Below are 23,888 nucleotides of genomic sequence, written 5' to 3'. Positions count from 1 at the left end.
CCAAAAACTGGCAACAATGCTTCATTTACAACTTGTGACCTGCATATTAACCAAACATTAGCGATATTGTTATTGTAAGTGCTTACGCAGACAATCTATTTTTAGCGACGCACTGATCACAAAGAGCTAACTAGCTTATGCTGCTATATTGACATACCGAGCCAACAAACTGCTGTGTCGCTTCTGAGTTGGTAAAAGTTAATTCTAGATTATAAATCATGCCTCACCTGGATGTGGTCATAAACCGAGAAGTTGGTCAACTTTGACATTTAACTTATACCCGGAGATGATGAAAAATAAACAAAAAAATATATATATATATATATATTATTTTTTTTAACGCTTCGTAAGGATTTTGATTGATTCTTCATCCAAACGGAAACATGAACATCCTATCAGTCGACATCCTAGTGAAAGTAGACATTGTACAGTAAGTGATTGTTTTATCGTGTTCGTAGTTTGTATATCTTGTTTAGGACTTAGCAATATTGCTACATGATGCTTAGTGTTGCACTAAACCTGCATCTGTTTATTTAGCTCACAGCTTCTAAAACTTGTAGCTCATCCTCCATATATTCCGGTTAGAAAACAAAAGGTTGTACACCATCATTTGTCCCAAAGTACTATATTTCCTGGACTATAGAGCACACCAGCATATAAACCTCACCCACAACATTTTCGAAGAAAAACATATGTTCTATATATTAGCCGCACCAGACTATAAACCGCGGATAAACATTGCGAAATTAGTTATTTACACAGTAAGATTATGTAAATGTTTATTTGCATACCTTAATTGTTTCTAAACGGTGTCTGGAACACGGCAGTAAAATGTCAGATCAAACAAAACAGAAGCCATTGTCATGGACCCACGAGCTGCAGAAGCTAGCTCTCCAATCAGCTAAACAGACTCAACAACTCCACGGTGACCTTTTGGTGAGTATAGTGAGGAATTTGTGAAACTGAGACAATACAAAAACAATGCAGTTTTAAGTTAACACAGACACTCGCAAACATGTTAGCATATTAGCTAATGCTAACGACGCTAACTCCATAACATTACAATAGCACAAACAAATATGCATGAAAAGACTCCTACAGACATCACACATGGGACGGTTTAGTAGGTATAAACAGTTTTAGTTATAATGTAAAACTTACAAAGAATCCATATAAGTAGAAATGTTATGGACAGCTAAAAGACTGAACAGCAATCTGGTTGGAAAAAAAAAAAGCACTACCGATAAATGGAAGGACACTGCAGCACCTTCAGTGAGCGAATTTGTCCAAAAAAGAGCACCATAGCACAAACGATAAAACAATGTTTTCCTATTTTTTTTTAAAGTTTTTATTATTGCTGTCAATTAAGAAAATCCATAAAATAGCCGCTCCGTTTTTTAAGCCACAGGGTTCAAAGTGTAGGAATAAAGTAGCGGTTTATAATCTGGAATTTATGGTAGTTGTTGTTCTCTCTCATGAAGTCTGCCATGATTAGTAGTATTTGTTAATAGGAAAAGTGAATGTTGTGATGAGTCGGTGAAATTAATATGTCGCTGTATGATTAAAATGAACAAAATACGTAAATATTATATGTTATGAATTTGCCTGTTACCACATTACATAAATACAGCATGTATAAAACGTTGATGGAGGTGTTTGGATATTTTTTAGAGCGCTTTAGAGGCGGAATAGAGCGTCTACCATTAGTAAAATGTTTAGCTGACTTTTGCTCGCATTCTTTTACACTGCAAAAAGTCAGTGTTCAAAAACAAGAAAAAAAGTATAAAAAAATTAGGGGTATTTTATTGGAACTAAGCAAAATTATCTGCCAATAGAACAAGAAAATTCGGCTTGTCAAGACTTTCCAAAACAAGTAAAATTAGCTAACCTCAATGAACCCCAAAATACCTTAAAATAATTATATTCTCACTAATAACAAGTGCACTTTTCTTGGTTGAAAAAAAAATGAGACCTTTTAGCTCAATATGTTGAAAAATATTCTTAAATTAAGTAAATGCTAGGGCCATTATCTTGACATAATGACATGTCATGATTTTTTTTTTCATGCTTAAAGTAAGCAATTATTACTTTAAAAAAGTTGTTTTATACTTGTGAGTGTTGATGCCACAGCTTTGCAACAGTTGATATTTTAGTTTCAAGCATGTTTTACTCAATATAGGTCATACAATCTCAGCAACAAGCTGTAATATCTTACTGAGATAATTTAGGACCAAAACACTTAAAACAAGTAAAACACTCTAACATAAAATCTGCTTAGTGAGAAGAATTATCTTATCAGACAGAAAATAAGCAATCATCACCCTTATTTGAGATATTTAATCTTACTTAGATTTCAGTTTTTGCAGTGTGCTAGTTAGAAAGCAAAAAACCAAAAAGAAACAATGTGTTATTTTCTTACATATGCAAAAGTGCAGTTCCCCTTTAAGTTTAAGCATATTAAACTGATTCAATTCAATGTAAACAGTCACTGGAGTGCACGTGGGTTCTTGTAGTCTTTCACAAATTCCAATATCGTGCCGCAAACTCACTGCAATAAGAGCAATTGTTGGCTTTATTTCCCCAGTTAACAGCAAAAAACAAAACAAAAAAAAACGTGTCGATGACACAACAACTGTCATAACCTGAGATGTGATATGAAATGGATTCAATATGAAGAGACAAACAGAGAGGTAATCAAGTGAGTGCAAGGGTGTGCCATTACAAACTTGAGATATAAAAGAAAAAACAAGGATCGATTTGTCCTGAAGCGACAAAATATTACACAACTGACTTCTTTCATTAGGGTCTCTGAGACCCAACTAATCAGCTCATTTACTCCCCTCGACAGCACATTAGACTTGAAGTGGACCATGCTCGGATGCTTTGAAGAATCACTGGCTCTCCTGCTCTCTGCAGCAACAACAAACCAGAGGATATGTTATGTGGAGCCCTTTGTTTTGGATGCACTTGCATCTCTCACCAGCAGGGGGTGAAAGGGGGCCATGCTGCATGCAGTAAAAAGAAGAAAAAAAAACCCTCTCCTTGTTCATCATCCATTCCTTCTCCTCCATGTGACAGAGAGCGAATGAGTGAATGTGACTTGGCTGGGAGGGCAGACAATTAGTGGCTGCTGGAGGAAAGCAGCGGCAGAGGAGAAAGGATGCGCTGGGTCACGTGACACGTCTCCGACATGAAGGCCTCAATTAAAGCAGATGGCTTAATTGGCGCTTTAACGTCATATTTGTTTTGCAGGTGTGCGGCTTCCATAAATATGATTATTACGGCGAATAGCTGTTTTACTGTTATGGGATGCTATATTTACAACATGACGCTCAGTTTTTTATTTAATACAGCACAGTGCATCGATGACTAATGTGCGAGGCGAATGAGCAATTAAAGTTGACATAATTGGAATAGTGTGTGTGTGCGTGTGTGTGTGTGTGTGTGTGTGTGTGTGTGTGTGTGTGTGTGTCAACATGGGAATAGTCCCTTCCACACGAAGATGATAATATTGCCATATTTTGCCAATGATGAAAACAATGGTTGTTAAGAATTGCGCGTGCTTGATTAATTGCATCTTGTAGCAACTAATGCAAAACAGAGTGCATTACTTGGCTGCAACCAACATAGGCGCTGTGCATTCATCCATCCATCCATTTTCTACCGCTTGTCCCTTTCTGGGTTGGGGGGGCCTTGGGGCTGGAGCCTATCCCGGCATTGAAAGACAACATGATGTCAGCTAAGGGTAATTCAATCCAGCCTCATAGACCTCCACTCTCGCACAAGTACTATAAGAAGCATGGTGGCATGAAAATAGGAGTTTAAAACATTTTAAGGGGTGTAATTCTACAATCCAAAATAAGTACCAGATTTTCCGGACTGTAGAGTGTGCTGCTGTTTATTTTATTTTATGTATTTATTTATGTATTCATTTGGCAGGGACAGTACAATTAAACATTGCAACCCACAGGTAACCGATGACAAAGTACATATAGGACTTCTAGCCACAGGCTAATTTGCAACCCTTGTCCCTGGTTAGGCTTTTTTTTTAATGTTGAAAAAAGTGTAAAACACATACAAAAGGATTAAGACACACATACAAAAGGATTAAGACTGCACCCAACAAATTTTTAAAGAAATATATATATTTTTTTTTTATAGTATTCGCTGCACCGGACCATAAACAGCAGATTTAAACCGATACAAAATATTTTGTAAACGTTTATGTGTAAATGCTGTGTTTCCAAACGGTGCTTGTTACACGGCAGTAAAACGGCTGATCAAACAAAACACAAGTCGTCATCATGGACCCAGCTAGCTTTCCATCTAACTAAACAGACTCAATAAGTCCACAGTGACGTCTTGGTGAATTTACAAAACTGAAACAATATAAAAAGAATGCCGTTGTAAGTTAATAATACTAACAGACACTTTTAAATGTGTTAGCATATTCACTAATGCTAACTATGCTAGCTTAATTACATTATGATAGCATGCACAAAAATGCATGACAACATTGCTACAGACATCAAGGGTTGGAATTGGGGGTTAAATCACCAAAAGGATTATCGAGCGTGGCCACCGCTGCTGCTCACTGCTCCACTCACCTCCCAGGGGGTGGAACAAGGGGATGGGTCAAATGCAGAGGGTAATTTCACCACACTTTGTGTGTGTGTGACTATCAGTGGTACTTTAACTTCAACTTTAACATCTCGCATGGGACAGTTTAGTAAGTAGGAATAGTTTTAGTTATATTGTAAAACTTATGATTGGAGTGATGAAAAATCCTTTCGAGCAGAAACGCTATGTGCGGTTGTACGTCCGGTTCAAAGGACAAAACAGGAAAAACATTTTTAACCGCAGCACCTGCAGGAAGCAAACTTGTCCAAAAGATGGCGCCATAGCACAAACAGTAACACACCTTGTCAGTGTCTGTCGGTGTTATATGAAAATATATGAAATACAAAATATTATGGCCGTGAGAGAAGAAAAATCCACAAGTTAGCAGCACGGATTTATAAACCGCAGGGTTCAGAGCTTGGAGAAAAAGTAGTGGCTTGCAGTCCGCAAAATAAGGTAGTTGATTATCATTTTCATCAAAGTCGATTCAGGGAATTTATTGACATGTAACAGTATTCCTTAATCAAAAAGACGCATAATCACAGATAAATTAAGTCGTATATAAATAGGGAAGGATACCACTTACATTTGAACCAATACGGTACCGATTCTGAGAATCGATACCTGCACTCAACTGTACCAATTTTTTCGTACTTTTGTTTCTGCTCATGTGTTAATACATGTTAATTTATTTAATTTAAAAAACGTAACATTTAACAGTGAACTGATAATAATAATTGTGCTGTTTAGCTGTTACATCTTGTTTTCTTATACTTCCGAGTCTCATTTGCAATTATTATATACAGTAAACTCTGGACTATAAACCATTAATTTTTCCATACACTTTAATCCCTGCGGTTTATAAAACGGCGTGGCTGATTTATGTATTTGTTTTCACTGACAGCCATAAGAAAAATAGTTTAAAAAAAAAAAAAAGCAAATACACTGAAAAAGGTGTGTTATTGTTTGTGCTAAGACGCTATCTTGTGGACGAGTTCGCTCACTACAGGTGCTGCAGTTTCCTTCCATTTAGTGCTTTAAACCAGAGATCTGTCTTCTATCCGTCCATAGTGTTTCTATTTGTATGGATTCTTCATTTATTATCCAAGTAATGTTTGTAAGTTTTACCGTATAATTAAAACTGTTCATACTTACTAAACCGTTCCATGTGAGATGTCCATACGAGTGTTTTCATGCATATTTGTATGTGCTATTATAATCTGATCAATCGAGGGCCATTAGTTTTAGCTCAAATGTTAACACATTTACCCGTGTCTATGTTAGTATTATTAACCTACAATGGAAGGGATGGGAATTGATACGATTTTTCCGGTTTCAATTTCACTTTAGATTCTGTTTAACGATTCGGTACCTTAACGGTTCTCTTATTGATTCTTATTTGGAAAAAAAGATAAAAGGGTGTATTGGCATCATTTTTGTTTAGTTTAGAGGTAACAGGGCCTTACAAAGCTTTCAGTGATGTCTTAAGAGGCACATACGCAGTATAAAAGAAAACAAAAACTGTTTAGCAAATAAATAAGAAATGAATGTTCTTCCGTAGAATTTAATCATGTGAAAATGACACAAGAATGCAACATTTTAGTGTGTGTGTAACAATCATTGGTACTTTAATTAGTAACTTGTGATATTAACTTGTTACATGCAAAGTGAGATATGTCAAGCCTTTATTGGTTATAATTGTTCATGATTATGGCTTAGTGTTTATATAAACTTTGAATTGAAAATCTCATAATATGTAGGGTTTCAAAAACCGTACGCAATGATGATCAAGATGACTACAACTAAAGGCTTGACATATCTCAATTTGCATGAAATAAGTTAATATCACATATTTGTTTCACATTTGAAGTTAAACTGCTGACATGAATGGACTTTTACACTGTATTGTCATTTTATGAGTTTCACCTGTATAATACAGGTCCTCACACCAATACTAGTATCTGCAAAACGCCCGTGTTTCCGAGACATGTGAGCGGTACGTTAAGCTTTTAACTTGAAAGTATTTGTATAACCTTTCACTGGACAACTCACAACATGGCCTTCCACAACATGTTCCTTCAAGTGAGCTATAAAAGCCTTAAATGCTCTGTATCTGTTAAACAGCTGCTTGCAACCAGTTCCAACACACTTAAACACACAGCGTGGTACATTTTGATGCAATTTTCAATAAAGTACACAAACATAACCACTCAATGTCTGAAACCACTTGCCATAAAAATACAAGAAAACATGTTGTCAGCCAAAAGTTAACCAGGCTAATGCTTCAACACAAACCCCTACAATAATTAAGATATGCCGTAAATTTAAATGTACAATCTGCAAAATCTTTCATCTATAATAATAGTACCGTAAATTTTAGAGTATTTGCATGCTTGTGAAATTACAATATTTCTAAATGCGTTGAAACATTTTTTTAATTACTTTCACAGTAAAGTCATGTGTTTTCTACACTTTACAACCTTAGTCATTTAGGTTAGGGTACTATTTATTGGTTTGCAGGAATCCACAGCATTTACTACTGTGATGAACTATTTTGCGATGTTTTAATGTAACAATTGCTTGCCATAGTTTTTAACGGTCATTTTTTATACAGTCGGGGTGTATTTTGGAGTGAGTACAGCAGTTGACCTGATCACATCTATTTGCGGTTAAATCAAAGGAGCATTTAGAGTCAAAATAAATGTGTGATTAATCCGCAACTATGTTACATTTTTTTGTGTTTAATCATGAGTTAAATCATCATTTTTGACGGCCCTAATTTAATTGTATGTGTTGTTTAATGATACAGAAGATGATCTATAGCAGGGGTCCTCAAAGTTTTTGACTCAGAGGCCGCATTGGGTTAAAAACATTTGGCCGGGGGCTGGGCTGTATATATATATATATATATATATATATATATATATATATATATATATATATATATATATATATATATATATATATATATATATATATATACCTCACGCACTAATTGACTAAAAGAGTGTGCACTTGCCGCACGCTCGCCCAACACTGCGGCGTGAGCGGATAGATGTACTGTTATCAATGGGAAAATGCCTTTTTAAACAATATGATTTGCCTGAGCTGCTAGGAGACCTCGAGAGTAACGAGCGGTAGAAAATAGATTAGAAAAGACACTTCTTTTTTTTTAAACTTGAGACTTCCCGTGGGCCGAATTTTGGACGCTGGGGGGCAGTATTTGGCCCGTGGGACGTAGTTTGGGGACCACTGATCTAAACTTTACCGCTGCCAGGTATTTTTTACCATACTTTTATTGTAATATTTTCAGAATGTGTTTGTTCCATTTTTGGCCAAAGTAAGACAAAGAAAACAATCTGAAGTTGTCTTTATTTTTTAGTTTCAATAGTCCGGCCCGCGTGTGCACAGATTTCCCTGCATGCGGCCCCTGAGCTAAAATGAGTTGGCCACCCCTGATGTACAGTATTACAGAATATGTAACAGCTGCAGCAAAGAAAAAAAAGGGCAGCATAAAATAGAAAGTATACCCAGCAGAAAATAGACATTATAAACAAAAAGAGAGGTAGCTGACAGAAGCGATCGGACACATTTTTTTAAAAACTTGAAGCTTCCCGTGGGCCGGATTTTGGACGCTAGCTAGTTTGGGTACCCCTGATCTATATTAAATAGATTTGCACTAATTTAAAATATATTGGTGAATATAATTACTAATTAAATACTGTATATCGACATTCAATAAAAGGCAACATATATTCTTGCACTGTTGTGTGTCTATCGACATACTTTATTCCCAGCAGTCACAAGACATTAAAACAACTACGTTTATTCAATGTCAGGTTGTGACGCTGATTTGACCTTTGAAATTTGGTCATTTCCCAATCGACAGCGTGGATCAAACACTGTCTCAGTTTACAAATACAACTATTCTGCAGCGTTTTTTCAAAGTTGGTTTTAAAAGATATGTATGGATCAACTAGGGTTGTACGGTATACCAATATTAGTATAGTACCGCGACAGTAATGAATCATATTCGGTACTATACCGGCTCTGAAAAGTACCGGCTAAAGTACATTCGCAGTCAGCAGTGTTTTAGCTACTTCTAAATCACTAATCCTCTCCTCCATGGTGACAAATAAAGTAAGTTTCTTACAAGTATCATCTCTGCAGGACGAGGAATAGCTAAACATGCTTCACTACACACCGTAGCTCACCGGCGTCAAAATGTAAACAAACGCCATTGGTGGATCTCCACCTGACATCCATTGTAATGATACCAAGTATAGTAGCGTATCTACAGTAAGTTAAGTAACGTTAAAGTACCAATGATTGTCACACACACACACTAGGTGTGGTGAAATTTGTCCTCTGCATTCGACCCATCCCCTTGTTCACCCCCTGGGAGGTGAGGGGAGCAGTGGGCAGCAGCGGTGGCCGCGCCCGGGAATCATTTTTGGTGATTCAACCCCCAATTCCAACCCTTGATGCTGAGTGCCAAGCAGGGAGGTAATGGGTCCCATTTTTTATAGTCTTTGGTATGACTCGGCCGGGGTTTGAACTCACAACCTACCGATATCAGGGCGGACACTCTAACCTAGTCGATTCTACTATGATTACGTCCATATTTTTTGGCATCACAACACCTTTGTTTGTTTAAAAAAAATTATATTATGTTTATAAACTCAGGAAATATGTCCCTGGACACATGAGGACTTTGAATATGACCAATGTATGATCCTGTAATGACTTGGTATCGGATTGATACATAAATTTGTGGTATCATCCAAAACTAATGTAAAGCATCCAAACAGAAGAATAAGTGAGTATTACATTTTAACGGAAGTGTAGATAGAACATGTTAAAAGAGAAAGTAAGCAGATGTTAAAAGTAAATGAACAAGTAGATTAATCATTTATTTTCTACCACTTGTCCTTAATAATTTTGACAAAATAATAGAATGGAAAATGACACAATATGTTACTGCATACGTCAGCAACTAAATTAGGAGCCTTTGTTTGCTTACTTACTACTAAAAGACAAGTTGTCTTGTATGTTCACTATTTTAAGGACAAACTTGCAATAAGAAACATGTTTAATGTACCCTAAGATTTGTTTGTTAAAATAAAGCCAATAATGCAAATTTTTTGTGGTCCCCTTTATTTAGAAAAGTACCGAAAAGTATCAAAATAATTTTGGTACCGGTACCAAAATATTGGTATCGGGACAACACTAGTATCAACGTTGTATCAATGTCTTGTGCCTGCTGGGTTTAGTTTGCGTAGGGATGTGCAGCTGCCTTTTTGAGGGGTGCTCTCAATATGAGCGCGCCTTTTGCATCTTTCTGGGGGGAAAAAAAAGAAAAAAGGGTGGTGAGCGAAGGAGCGACTGTGTGTGTGAGAGAGAAAGAGAGAGAGGGTGGGAGAAGGGGGGATATGGTGAGAGAGTGAGGGGTGTGCAAGAAGGGAGGGGAGAGACATTCTCCAGCCGGGGGAGCAGAGCCTCAGTCTGGGCAGCCAGGAGAAGCAGCAGCAGCATCATCTTGGCTGCAGTCTGCCATCAGCATCAGTACCAGTCTGCATCCAGCTTTCGGACTACTGTATTATCCACACCCAGCGCTCCCAGCACGGGTGTCAGGCAAGAAGCAGCGACCCCCCGCGGGATTTTTTTTAATTTATTTTTTGTGGGGGGTGGGTAGAAAGTGAGCATGGAGAAGGAGAGGAGCGCGTGGAGGGAGAAGCGGGATGCGGTGTCTGACGGTCGCGGAGCGATGCTGCTGTGAGAGAGCCCTCCGTGAGCAGCCAGCTGCGCACCAAGCCGCCCTCTATATCCCCCCTCCCTCCATTCCTCCCTCCCTCCCTCGCTTTCCGTCTCCCGCTCCCTCACCTCCACTCGTCAGCATCGCCCATCACCGAACGTGGGGACGGACTCCGGCTCCAGAGGGCTACGCTTGCACCACAGCCGCCACGACCTCCGCCACTGACATAAAGGTATTTGCGGGTGGGCTTCTCCATGCATGTGAATGGCTGCCTTCATCCCATGTCTTGTTATTGCCCCTCCTTATACACACACACACACACACACACCCCTCTCCGTGGCCCTGTCAGCGCGTTGATGACATGCTTTGAGGCCATCATCATTTTTAATGTGGAATTTTGAATCCGATCCTCGTGCATTACGACAGACACATGCAAGCATGACACTCCTCCTCGCAAGAAAACAGTCCCATTTGCGTTTGATTTAACAGAAGTGACAATGTGGTGCGGTTTGCCAACATAATATAGACATCCTCGACGGTGCAAAAAAAAAAAAAAAGAAAAAAAAAAAGCCATCATACATGTGCGTGCATGCAGCTGTGCACGCCCACATGTGCATTAATCTACACTCATACGCCATAATCCGTGGTCATGTGCCCTCAGAGACATGACGTAACACAGTTTGTAAAAGATTGTGAATAGCGAGAAAGGGGTTAGCATGCCTCGTTTAATAAAAAATAAATACATAAAATAAAAAAAACTGGCACATATTGAGAGTGCTCTCCTGAGGGGAAGGCAGGGAATGTGTCCCTTGATGTTATGGAAGCGGGCCCCAGGCAGCACAAAGTGAGGGAGGAGTAGGTGTGGCTGATGAGGTGTTCCCCCCCTGCTTTTTTTTCCTTCTTCTTCCCTCTGGACTTGTCTCCCAAGTCCAACTGGAGGTGCACTAGGACCATGGGGAATTATTCACGCACTAATGCAAGGAAGTCATTTTTGGATTGGTTTGACCTCATAAGTCAATAGTTCTTTTTCCACCCCTCAGCCTGGATGATGAATAAGTAATACATACTGGAGGAGGAAATTATAAAGTTGCAGCTCCACAAAGCCGAGGGATATTCCATGACCTATACTGATTTTAATCTACATTTTAAAACACCAGATATGTGTTGGATATGCTTTAATGGACATTTTGCTCCAGAGAGGCTTTTATAACTCATTTTTGAGACTAAGATGTTTGATTCTGAAGGTGTTTCCAGATTGCAAATGAAACCATGCCCCTCCCTCTCCAACACCAGATCTAATTATTTTGACCTCAACTGACACAGATCGGATATTTTATGCCAGTCCAAATGCTCTAATGCAGGGGTCCCCAAACTTTTAGACTCGGGGGCCGCATGGGGTTAAAAAAAAATTGGCCGGGGGACGGGCTGTGTGTGTGTGTGTGTGTATATATATATATATATATATATATATATATATATATATATATATATATATATATATATATATATATATATATATATATACAGTACAGGCCAAAAGTTTGGACACCTTCTCATTTCAATGCGTTTTCTTTATTTTCATGACTATTTACATTGTAGATTGTCAATGAGGGCATCAAAACTATGACACATCCATCCATCCATCCATCCATTTCTACCGCTTGTCCCTTTTGGGGTCGCGGGGGGCGCTGGAGCCTATCTCAGCTACAATCGGGCGGAAGGCGGGGTACACCCTGGAGAAGTCGCCACCTCATCGCAGGGCCAACACAGATAGACAGACAACATTCGCACTCACATTCACACACTAGGGCCAATTTAGTGTTGCCAATCAACCTATCCCCAGGTGCATGTCTTGGACATGTGAAGTGAAAACCCTTTCAGCTCATCGAGAGAATGCCAAGAGTGTGCAAAACAGTAATCAGAGCAAAGGGGGGCTATTTTGAAAAAAATAAAATATAAAACATTGCTATTTATTATTATTTAAAAAATGTTTGTTAAGTACATAACTCCACATGTGTTAATTCATAGTTTTGATGCCTTCATTGACAATCTACAATGTAAATAGTCATGAAAATAAAGAAAACCCATTGAATGAGAATGTGTGTCCAACCTTTTGGCCTGTACTGTATGTGTATATATATATATATATATATATATATATATATATATATATATATATATATATATATATATATATATATATATATATATATATATATATGTATTCCGAGCGCGATGATGTCAAGTTATCGATGGGAAAATGCATTTTTAGACAATATGATTTGCCTGAGCGGAGAGTAACAAGCGGTAGAAAATGGATTAGAAAGGACAGTTTTATAAAAATAATAAATAATAAAAAATATATATATATATTTTTTTTTTAACTTGGGAGTTCCCGCGGGTTGGATTTTAGACGCTGGAGGGCCGTAGTTGGGGACCGTTGCTCTAATGCTTCAAAGCTGACATCTGCGCATCAGATTTGTGCCACATCAGGTGGCAGTTTTGTGCGTATTGCTTATTCCAGTGAAAGTATGTATTTTTTCGGTGGCCACATGTTCGGTGCATTACTAGTCGATAGTGCGCAAATAATCAAATAATCAACTATATATATATCCATTCATAATGTAACTACCTGCAGGTGTAAAATTTAGTTTTCCATGGTCTGTGAACACACCGTGCAGGCGGAGAAGGAGGAAGTGTTGCGTGTCTAAGAGTGAAACACGGAGGGGGACGTGTGAGCACGGAGGAAATACTTGTTGGAATCGGGCCCGTTGTTAGCAAAAAAATTGGCATTAGAAACTAAAAATAGCGTCGGAATTTGTGAGTCTTTTTCTGGACGCTACAATACATTATATTACTTTATTTTGTTTTCATGTAAAAAAAATAATACAACCTTTTAAGGTGTAGCGGCTAATATGTTGCAGTGGCGCACTGCCACAGTCAAATACATTAAGGGGAAACCCTGGTATATCTCGAAATCGTCGCTGTATTTTTTTTCCACAGACACGGTTGAAAATAAACTGCATAAGCAATATATAGATTCACCCAGTCACACCATTAGGTACACCTGCACAATCTCCGATCGAGGTAGACTTGTAGAAAAAAAAATCAGCTTTCAGCAGCATTTAAGTCACTGCAAGTCCCACTTATGGGTTGTTATGAGCATGCTAAAAATACATTAGATGAAAATAAAACATTATCTTACCTTTTGTTGTTTCCTTATAGCCTGACACAGAGCTTTACTTTATGCACAAATAATAAAGTCCACCTCCAATGACATCACGAAGTAGCAAGACCGTAAAACCCCGAGAACAGAGGCATCCAAATGCATGATCTTATAATATAATCTAACCTTGTAACAACATTTATAAGTCAGAAAAGACAACATTCATTACAGATCCCCTTTAAGTGTTTAATATTTCATTGTATCATATGGTCAAAGAAATGTACTCTAAAAGAGGCAAATATGTCTGTGTCATCTGTTTAATGCAGGGTTGTCAAAAGTATCAATACCAAGTCGATACCAACACGCAAAAAAATACATTAAATTGCTTTTTATCAGTATAGTCAGTACTGAATACTGTACAACACTTGTTCCTCAGAGAGTCGCATCAATTGTTGGCCACTGAGCACTGAGTAAGAACACCTGCTGTCTGAAAAATATAAATCAGTGTTTCCCATATATTTACTCATTTGTGGAACCCTGTCACAAATGTGGATTTGGCGCTTCCTGTTGGCCCTTGCTCATAAGCAAACCATAATGGAACTGTGGGTGTGGCAAAACTATTTAGCAAGTAGAAGTAGGTATTAAAACGTGAAAGACAGTGTTTCTTTTGTCATATATATTATTTCAGTAATCAATAAGAGTGTCATAAAAATAAAAAAAAAGTGATTAATCGTGATTCTTATTGGTATCGATTATTAATCGATTCAAGACAAATTTAAAAAAATAAAAAATACAAAATTCCAATCTGTCCTGTCTAGTCCAGTTAGGTAAATCATATTGTTGATGTAGATCAGGGGTCCCCAAACTTTTTGACTTGGGGGCCGCATTGGGTTAAAACAATTTGGTCGGGTGCCGGGCTGTGTGAATATATATATATATATATATATATATATATATATATATATACACACACACACACACACACATATATACTGTATATACATATGTATATATAAGGGGTGTGGGAAAAAAATCGATTCGAATTCGAATCGCGGTTCTCACATTGCGCGATTCAGAATCGATTCTCATTTTTTTTTAAATCTATTTTTTTTTAAAATTATTTTTATATATATATATATATATATATATATATATATATATATATATATATATATATATACACATATATATACATATTTATATATATTTTTTAATTAATCAATCCAACAAAACAATACACAGCAATACCATAACAATGCAATACAATTCCAAAACCAAACCCGACCCAGCAACACTCAGAACAGCAATAAACAGAGCAATTGAGAGGAGACACAAACACGACACAGAACAAACCAAAAGTAGTGAAACAAAAATGAATATTATCAACAACAGTATCAATATTAGTTACAATTTCAACATAGCAGTGATTAAAAATCCCTCATTGACATTATCATTAGACATTTATAAAAAAATAAAATAATGAACAATCGTGTCACAGTGGCTTACACTTGCATCACATTTCATAAGCTTGACAACACACTGTGTCCAATATTTTCACAAAGATAAAATAAGTCATATTTTTGGTTCACTTAATAGTTAAAACAAATTTACATTATTGAAATCAGTTGATAAAACATTGTCCTTTCCAATTATAAAAGCTTTTTTACAAAAATCTACTACTCTGCTTGCATGTCAGCAGACTGGGGTAGATCCTGCTGAAATCCTATGTATTGAATGAATAGAGAATTGTTTTGAATCGGGAAAAAATAGTTTTTGAATCGAGAATCGTGTTGAATTGAAAAAAAAAATCGATTTTGAATCGAATCGTGACCCCAAGAATCGATATTGAATCGAATCGTGGGACACCCAATGATTGACAGCCCTAATATAAATATATATATATATATATATATATATATATATATATATATATATATATATATATATATATACTGTATATATTCCTCGCGCACTAATTGACTGAAAGAGCGTACACTTTGCCGATGATTTCACGTTACCGATGGGAAAATGCATTTTTAGACAATATGATTTGCCTGAGTGGCTTGGAAACACAGAGAGTAACAAGTAACAAGCAGTAGAAAATGGATTAGAAAGGACAGATTTTAAAAAACAATATTAAAAAAAATAAAAATAAAAAAAGGAAAATTCAAAAAATAAAAATTCAACTTGGGACTTCCCGCGGGCCGGATTTTGGACACTGGCGGGTCGGAATTGGCCCGCGGGCTGTAGTTTGGGGACCCCTTATGGAGCTGCTCATATTTGCTGTACATATTTACTTTAGAAGAGAGAAGTGTTGGATACTTCTCTTGTTGCCTTATTTGTATTTGACTTTATTAAATGTTTGGGAAGCATTTTACGAAACAAAAATAGTTTTCATTAGGTTAATATAGAGATGTGTATCTATTTTTTGGGGGGAATGTAGTTAATCATAGAACTGGGATCCAATGTTATTAAAACAATATACATTTTGAATCAAAAATCGTTTTAAATCGAGTCGATTCTGAATTTAATCGTTACACCCATTAATCAAATCTAATCGTGTGGTGCCCTAAGATTCACAGCCATAGTAATCAAATATGAGCTGTCAAAAAAGTATTTGGCACGCAAGTGAGAGCGAAGAATAGCTCCAGAAGCTTACAACCCAACGTTTATCACTCCATAAGTGCTAAGAAAACACAATTACAGACACTTGGGCACCACTTTAAACACCACTTATTTACTTACTTCACCAGAAAGTGTGGGCTTGGAGCTACTTGCTGAACACAGCTCTATTTTAAAGCATATTGTAGAATTAAAATAAACAAAAAACAAAACAAAAAATGTTGAGAAAAGACTGAAATGTTGATGTTAATATTAAATAAACACACAGAGATTTGTCTTCAGGTTAATGTTTTAGCGTTTATATTAGCCTATTTCGTTATAAATCACACGATGACGTCAAATCACCACCAAAATGAAAGAATATTGAGAACAATATTGATTGTTTCATATACCTGAAGGTTCCATGTCACTTCTGATGTTTTAGAATGTGAAACAGTTGACTATTGTTGTCATTAATAAGCATACTTATAAGCACAGTATTGTTGAGTTTGATACACTGCGAAGCTGTAGGCCATTGTTGTTCTCTTGGCAGCCAATACTACAATTTGACTCATGTGCAAAAATATGTTTAAGCACAGTCATCTTGAATACTTGACAGTTTGAAACAATTTGCAATACAGTAATACATTTAAAAATTATTTCTATTTTTCTCATAGTATCGAAAAAGTATTGAGAATTGTGCAAATTCGTAGTTATCGGTATCAACTACTGAAATTCTGGTATCGTTTAATGAAAAGCATGCATCTCATGTTTATTTTTATATAATGAATATCAATGTGTTTGTTTATGAGAGAAAGATATACAACGGGGGCATTAGGACCACTCTCTGCAAGCAACTCATTTTTTAATTGGACTTTGGTTTGACCCTTTCATGCATGATGAATAAGCACAAAGGAACACAATCCACTTTCTTTAATATTTCAGAACATTTTCCCCAATAGGAACTAATAAAACTAGACAACGATCTGTTTTAGAGCCATGCAGTACTGTTGCCATTACATTGTTCAGGCAATCTTTGAACAACAATAATAATACAAGTAAAGAAATTATCATTAAAGTTTAATTTCCGGTTCTATACTCAGTGCCATAAGAAAAGAGGTCAGTCGGTATAGAGCAGGGGTGTCAAACTCATTTTAGATCGGGGGCCACATGGAGAAAAATCTACTCCCAAGTGGGCCGGACTGGTAAAATAACGGCACGATAACTTAAAAATAAAGACAACTTCAGAATGTTTTTTTTTGTTTAAAAATAGAAAAAGCACATTTTGAAATTGTACAAATTATAATGTTGTTGTTTGTTTTTACAATTACCTGTTGCGGTTAATAGAATATATACATTGTCGCTATTTATATTTTCTGATTAAATTATGTGATAATGTCCATCAGTCAACTCATTGGTGTTAATTTTCAATCTATCAAGATAAAAAATATATATCAAAATCAAATTACAGGATGTTATTTATGTAGTTTGATCATTTTCATCAACTGATATACTAACATGTGGTTTATTTTGTACATATGTAGCATCATCTACAAATATACAAAGAATTGCTATTGCGACATCCAGGGGACACATATAGAACAGCTGTTTCTTTTATTTAAAAAATTCAGGTTAATTTTTATACTTGGCAAACTCATCGTATAAAACCTTTTCGCGGGACTGAGCCGGCCCTCGGGCCGTACGTTTGACACCCCTGGTATAGAGAGGGCACTTTGGCTGTTAGCTTGGAAAACTGAAGACTTCAGAAATGGTAGATTGGTATGTGTTACCTTTCAATGTTGGTGTTGCTGGTCTGGACCCCAGGATGCAGACACGGCAAGCTAATTCTAGGTAAAAAAAAATGTAATGAGGAAAATAGTGCCGCATGAAAGTGCACAAACAGAAAATATAAGCAGAGGAAGCCCAGGCAAAGCTATGCAACAAGGAGGTACAAAGCACACACAGCAAAATGTTATAGAAACAAATAATAACTGTCATGAGCAATCATGACAGTATGCCCTGTTTTAGACTGAAAACTAGACGAGGTGGAATCCCCGGTGCAATTTTAATCTAAAATATGTGATCTTCATACTAAATTGACTTCCTTCACAATGCTCCTATATCCAAAAGGTGGAGATTTATACCCACTAAGATGCCACAATATAATAGGTCACTCTTGTCATGCTGCTGTGAGAATGAACAGGGTAGATAATCAAGCAGTTCCTAATGTAAAATCATTTTACATGTGCTAGGTATTACGGCTCTGAATAAATGATGTTTGCACGCTCCCGGTGGTGGTGGTGGTGGTGGGCCATTCCGGGCCACGGTGGTCAAATTGATAAAATGCAAATGTGTGCAAAGGGTGATACAGTTATCTGTCATCCCTTCCGCCTAATCTGTGCGTCATTACACCCTAATGGGACAATGCGGGCCGATACCGCACGGGCATTGTCAAGTCATTTGTGTAGCAACTCTAGCCTGGGAAGATGCTGAATGCTTCATTTGTCAAAACCCAACATGCAGATGTCAAGATGTTTGGCTCTGGAAAGCACTGGAAGGCGGCAAAACTAATTGTTCATCAACACCCACTGATTTTTCCAGACGGCTATACTGTGCCACGTACAGTATAGTGCTTTATGTACAGCTATTTATACACAATATACATGATGGTGGGAGTCTTTGAATTTTTTTTTTTTTGTACGAACAATTAATATTGATATTTGGTTATAGGGATGGGTGATATAGCCTGATAGTGGGGTGTCAACGTCATTTTAGCTGAGGGGCCGCATGGAGGAAAATCTATTACCAAGGGGGTAAAATGGTCAAATCATGGCATGATAACTAAAAAATAAAGACAACTCCAGGTTGTTTTCTTTGTTTTACTATGGCCAAAAATAGAACAAGCACATAATGAAAACGTACAAATCACGAATAATCCTCTGGACAGATCACTTAAACTTTGTTGAAAATTCTGAGGAATTTGGTGCAATTTCAAAAAACACAATGAGCATAGACTTTGTCTCAGTGTATCTATAAAGCCAGGTTTAAACTTTAAGTCACAGTCTTTCTGGGATTGAACAAAAAACACAACAAGTAAACTCTTCTAGGTATCAAATACCTCCTTTGTCATGTCCACGTATCAATCCAGAGCTATAAAAACGTATAAACCGTCTTTTTGCCTAACAGAATTGCTATTGTGACATCCAGTGGACACATTAAAAACAGCAGTTGCTTTCGTTAAAAAAAAAAAAAAAAGCAGACAAACTCATCACGCCCGTTCGCGGGCCTGACCCGACCCGGGGGCCGTAGGTTTGACACCCCTGGCCTAATACATTACAATGTTATTTGGTATGTAAATGATAATAAAATCATTCCAAAAACAGGTTTTGAAGGCTCCTAATCTATATAATAATAATTTGACTGCTAACGTATGCGGTATCATATTGGGCAATTTGCAATATTTTTTTCAAAACTATTATCAATTTACTTGCCAATTTACTGTTAATATCTGGTTACTTTCTATTGTAACATAATCCATCTACACTTCTGTAAACATTTAATCACTTATTCTTCTGTTGTTTGAAAACTTTACATTAGTTTTGGGCGATGCTACAGATGTGGGTATTGATCCAATACCAAGTATCATTCCGATGCTGATACTTATTATTTTTCAACATCATTGAATGACTACATTTTTGATCACACTTATAATCAGACAAAACCACAGGGTGGTGGTGTAACAATATCAATCAAATATTTCAATTATTTCCTACTATTTAATTTGATTTTAATAATTTGGTCTTCGCCCTTAAAGCCCTCCTGTGTCTAGGGACTTATTTCCCGAGTTTGTAAACAATAATGAAAACTACTAAATAAAAAAATATCAATCTAACCACTGTAGTGTCGTCCATAAACAGACATTACTTTCCATCGATCCGCCCACCTCTGTTTACATCCAAGAACTGTAGTTTGGTAGTTAGCATAACCTCGTATGGTGTGTAGTATAGCTTGTTTAGCTATTCATTTTCCTTTATTGATAATGGTACTATTTGACGTCATGGAAGCGAGGATTGCCAACTTAGAAGTGGCTTTGCACTGTGGAGGGACGTTAGCCACTTGTTTGGTGCGTTGAGGACGCGTTTGTTTGTGTAATCAGCATGGCCTGGGCAATTTGTCTTAAAAATAACATCTCCGATTTTTTCCAAAAAAAATTCCATTTTCGATTTTGTTTTCCCTAGTTTGTAAAGAAACCCTTGAATACAGATGACAAAGATAATTCCAAATACATTTTTCTTTTATTTGATCAAAAACTTGTAGATTGAAATGCCACTGCATACACTGCATCTTACTCTTGGCAAAATTGTATTTCGAATAATGTTGAGACCCCTGCTTTAAGGTCAGTGATCAGGTCACTGAATATGCAAAGTTGAGTGTGAAGACTGACCAGTGTGATCGCTGGCAAATTTGGCTTCAATATATGCCGCATTGGTACTTTAGGTAAAACTATTGGCAGGTTTTGAGCAAATAAATGACGTGTAGCCAAGTAAAACATTCTCAATCGTTCCTGTATGACATTGTGACGATCACATGTAATTTGTGTCCAAAAACGTGGGTCGTTTTTAAACAGGCATGTGAGCACCCTTTGAGGAAAAAAAGAGGAACATTTCTATCGGCACAAAGTGCTGCCACGCAAGCTTTGAAAGAACATTTCCTGCAATTTGGTGCATTTCTACACTGTATTTTACCTTCAGATTTATTCTCATCCACCAACCTCTTTTGGCTGTCTTTGTGACACCTACATGTCCCACGTAATCCATCCATCCGTCCATGTTCTACTGCTTGTCCCTTTTGGGGTCACGGGGAGTGCTGGAGCCTATCTCAGCTGCATTCGGGCGGAAGGCGGGGTACACCCTGGACAAGTCGCCACCTCATCGAAGGGCCTACACAGATAGACAGACAACATTCACACTCACATTCACACACTTGGGTAATTTAGTGTTGCCAATCAACCTATCCCCAGGTGCATGTTTTTGGAGGTGGGAGGAAGCCGGAGTACCCAGAGGGAACCCACACAGTCACGGGGAGAACATGCAAACCCCACACAGAAAGATCCCGAGCGCAGGATCGAACCCAGGACCTTCGTATTGTGAGGCAGACGCACTAACCCCTGCTCCACCGTGCTGCCCCTGTTCCACGTAATTGTTTGTACCTAATTTTCCAACATTATAATCGTTAAAAATGTAATGTAAAATTCTATAACATGCATGCAAAGAACTCAGAAAACATTTCCCCTTTGGCAACTCTGTTAGCCACACCCCCTCCGGTAATACACTTCCTCTCTTGTGACTTCTGTTTACATCTGTCACGTCATAAATATACCTTCTCGCTAGCTACTAATAAATAATCAAGAAGTTCAACTGGTTCGGAACTAACAGTGTTTGGACTTTAATCATCCAAATATAATTCGCAGCAAAGTAAAAAGTGGTCAACGTTGTGGCTCGGAGAGCGAACGCAGGTGAAAAGAAGTAAGCTCGCTAGATGATGCTAACTGGCGAGCTAGTTTTGGCGCCCCTGTCGACTCTCTGTGCACATTTAGGCAAGAGGAACAGCAAGTACCTGCGGCTGAGACGAGCGTTGAAATTATTTTGTTTCGGTGGGTTTACTCAAGTCATCCACAAAACTTTTGTTATTGCTAGAGAGTTGCGGTTGGATGGGTATTCACGAGAAACACTTCCTGTGTTGCTGCGCTGAGAATCGACGCATGTATAGATACTGCTCGATTGCTGATAAGAAAACAAAGTCTGAAAGTCATCAAAACAATTAGCTGTCACGACCCGAATAGGACTCTGGACACAGATGCAGGATTTCGGATCAAGGGGACAAAACAAAACAGTCTATCAAAACAGATCTAACCTGACCTTTAAACTAACACAAATATTAACAACTCAAAACGCTCTGGCTACGGAGGGAAAAAAGGTGCTAAGAACAAAATATACCAAATACAACAAACATGCTAGGAAGCTAATCTTACCTGACAAAAGTTTACAAACCAAGAATCTCCCGTCGATCAAAAAGGTACACAAAAAACGTGACAACGGCTGTGGACAAGACTGTGGCAAAGGAACGCTGGCGGTACGCACAAGAAGATACTAAACACTCTGGCACAGGACAGAAAGAGGACGAGACATTTATACACATGAGGGAGGGTGACAAAGGTGGGCACAATCAGGCAATCAGGAAAGACAACAGACCAGTGATACAGGAGGAAGGGCAAGTGATCTGAAAGGAGAGGGAGAGTTAGCATTTCAAAATAAAACAGGAAATGACAAGACAACATGAAACCAGACCAAACCCAGACAAGACTTCACACAGGTGTGACATTAGTTCCATCCTTTGACCCTCCTCTTTCAACTCAGAACCGGAATCAGAATCAGAAATACTTTAATAATCCCCGAGGGGAATTTAAAATTTTCTGCACTATGCCATTCAAGAGCAGACAAACATTACAAGGAGACAGAACAGGATCGCTGAAGGGTCTGCCAACTTCCGGCGCTCCTTACAAAAAAGGTGAGAAACAGGACAACGCTGGGGAGGGGGGGTGAGAAAAAAATAAATAAATCAGTCTAAACCTGGGACCCTGGGGAGGGGGTCCAGACTGAGGCCCAGGAGAAAAAAACTCATAGCCATAGCACACATAAACGTGTGTAAAGAGGGAAACATCAAAGAACATTACATACATTAAAAGAGCGGAGCTGATGCAACCAGCCACTTCTACACACAGCCACAAAAGTAAAGCAACAACAACAAACAAAACCATATACACTGTGGTGGCCTCTGCGGTGTTCCACGCCATCGTCTGCTGGGGTGGGGGAACATGGCCAGAGACAGGAGCAGACCCAACAAAGCAACCAAGACAGCCGACTCCACCCTCGGCCGCCCACTAACTCTCGGCCAGTGTCCAGTCCGCATGGATGAGCGAGAATGCGTCCAAGGAGACCTGTCATTATACGCTACAATATTTCATTTTAAAAAGTGCGAAAGTGATATCTTGACGCAAAAATTAATGTTTAAAAACGGGGATTTTAGACATTTCCCATGCCTGTTTAAAGTTATTGTAAAGATGCTGTTTGTCACTAGCTCACAGTTACATTTTTCAAAGTAAACAATATAACAATAACACCATTAGCTAGCTTATGTTACCATTAGTGGTTTAACAGAACATATTTGTGTTTAAAACTGTCTATATTTTTCACAATTATTATCTCCGGGTTGGGGAGGAGATCTTGCCCCAAGTGGAGGAGTTCAAGTACCTCGGAGTCTTGTTCACGAGTGGGGGAAGAGTGGATCGTGAGATCGACAGGCGGATCGGTGTGGCGTCTTCAGTAATGCGGACGCTGTATCGATCCCTTGTGGTGAAGAAGGAGCTGAGCCGGAAGGCAAAGCTCTTGATTTACCGGTCGATCTACGTTCCCATCCTCACCTATGGTCATGAGCTTTGGGTCATGACCGAAAGGACAAGATCATGGGTACTAGCGGCCGGAATGAGTTTCCTCCACCGGGTGGCGGGGCTCTCCCTTAGAGATAGGGTGAGAATCTCGGTCATCCGGGGGGAGCTCAAAGTAAAGCCGCTGCTCCTCCACATCGAGAGGAGCCAGATGAGGTGGTTCGGGCATCTGGTCAGGATGCCACCCGAACGCCTCCCTAGGGAGGTGTTTAGGGCACGTCCGACCGGTAGGAGGTCACGGG

At 38.1% G+C, this 23,888-nt stretch overlaps 1 protein-coding gene across 2 annotated transcripts in view; it reads left to right on the top strand.

Moving 5' to 3' along the window:
• Positions 1 to 10,144: 10,144 nt before the first annotated feature.
• Positions 10,145 to 23,888, top strand: part of LOC133632087 (protein unc-13 homolog C) — a 321,103-nt gene continuing 307,359 nt past the window's right edge. For both annotated transcript variants that reach the window (XM_062024332.1, XM_062024326.1), the window contains exon 1: positions 10,145 to 10,607. The gene's annotated coding sequence lies outside the window, so the exon portion shown is untranslated. The remainder of the gene's footprint in view (positions 10,608 to 23,888) is intronic.

Source organism: Entelurus aequoreus, linkage group LG02 (genome assembly GCF_033978785.1).
Source record: "Entelurus aequoreus isolate RoL-2023_Sb linkage group LG02, RoL_Eaeq_v1.1, whole genome shotgun sequence".
In the NCBI taxonomy this organism is placed as follows: domain Eukaryota; kingdom Metazoa; phylum Chordata; class Actinopteri; order Syngnathiformes; family Syngnathidae; genus Entelurus; species Entelurus aequoreus.
The sequence above is the reverse complement of the archived record's forward strand: the minus strand, read 5'-3'. Positions and strand labels throughout refer to the sequence as shown.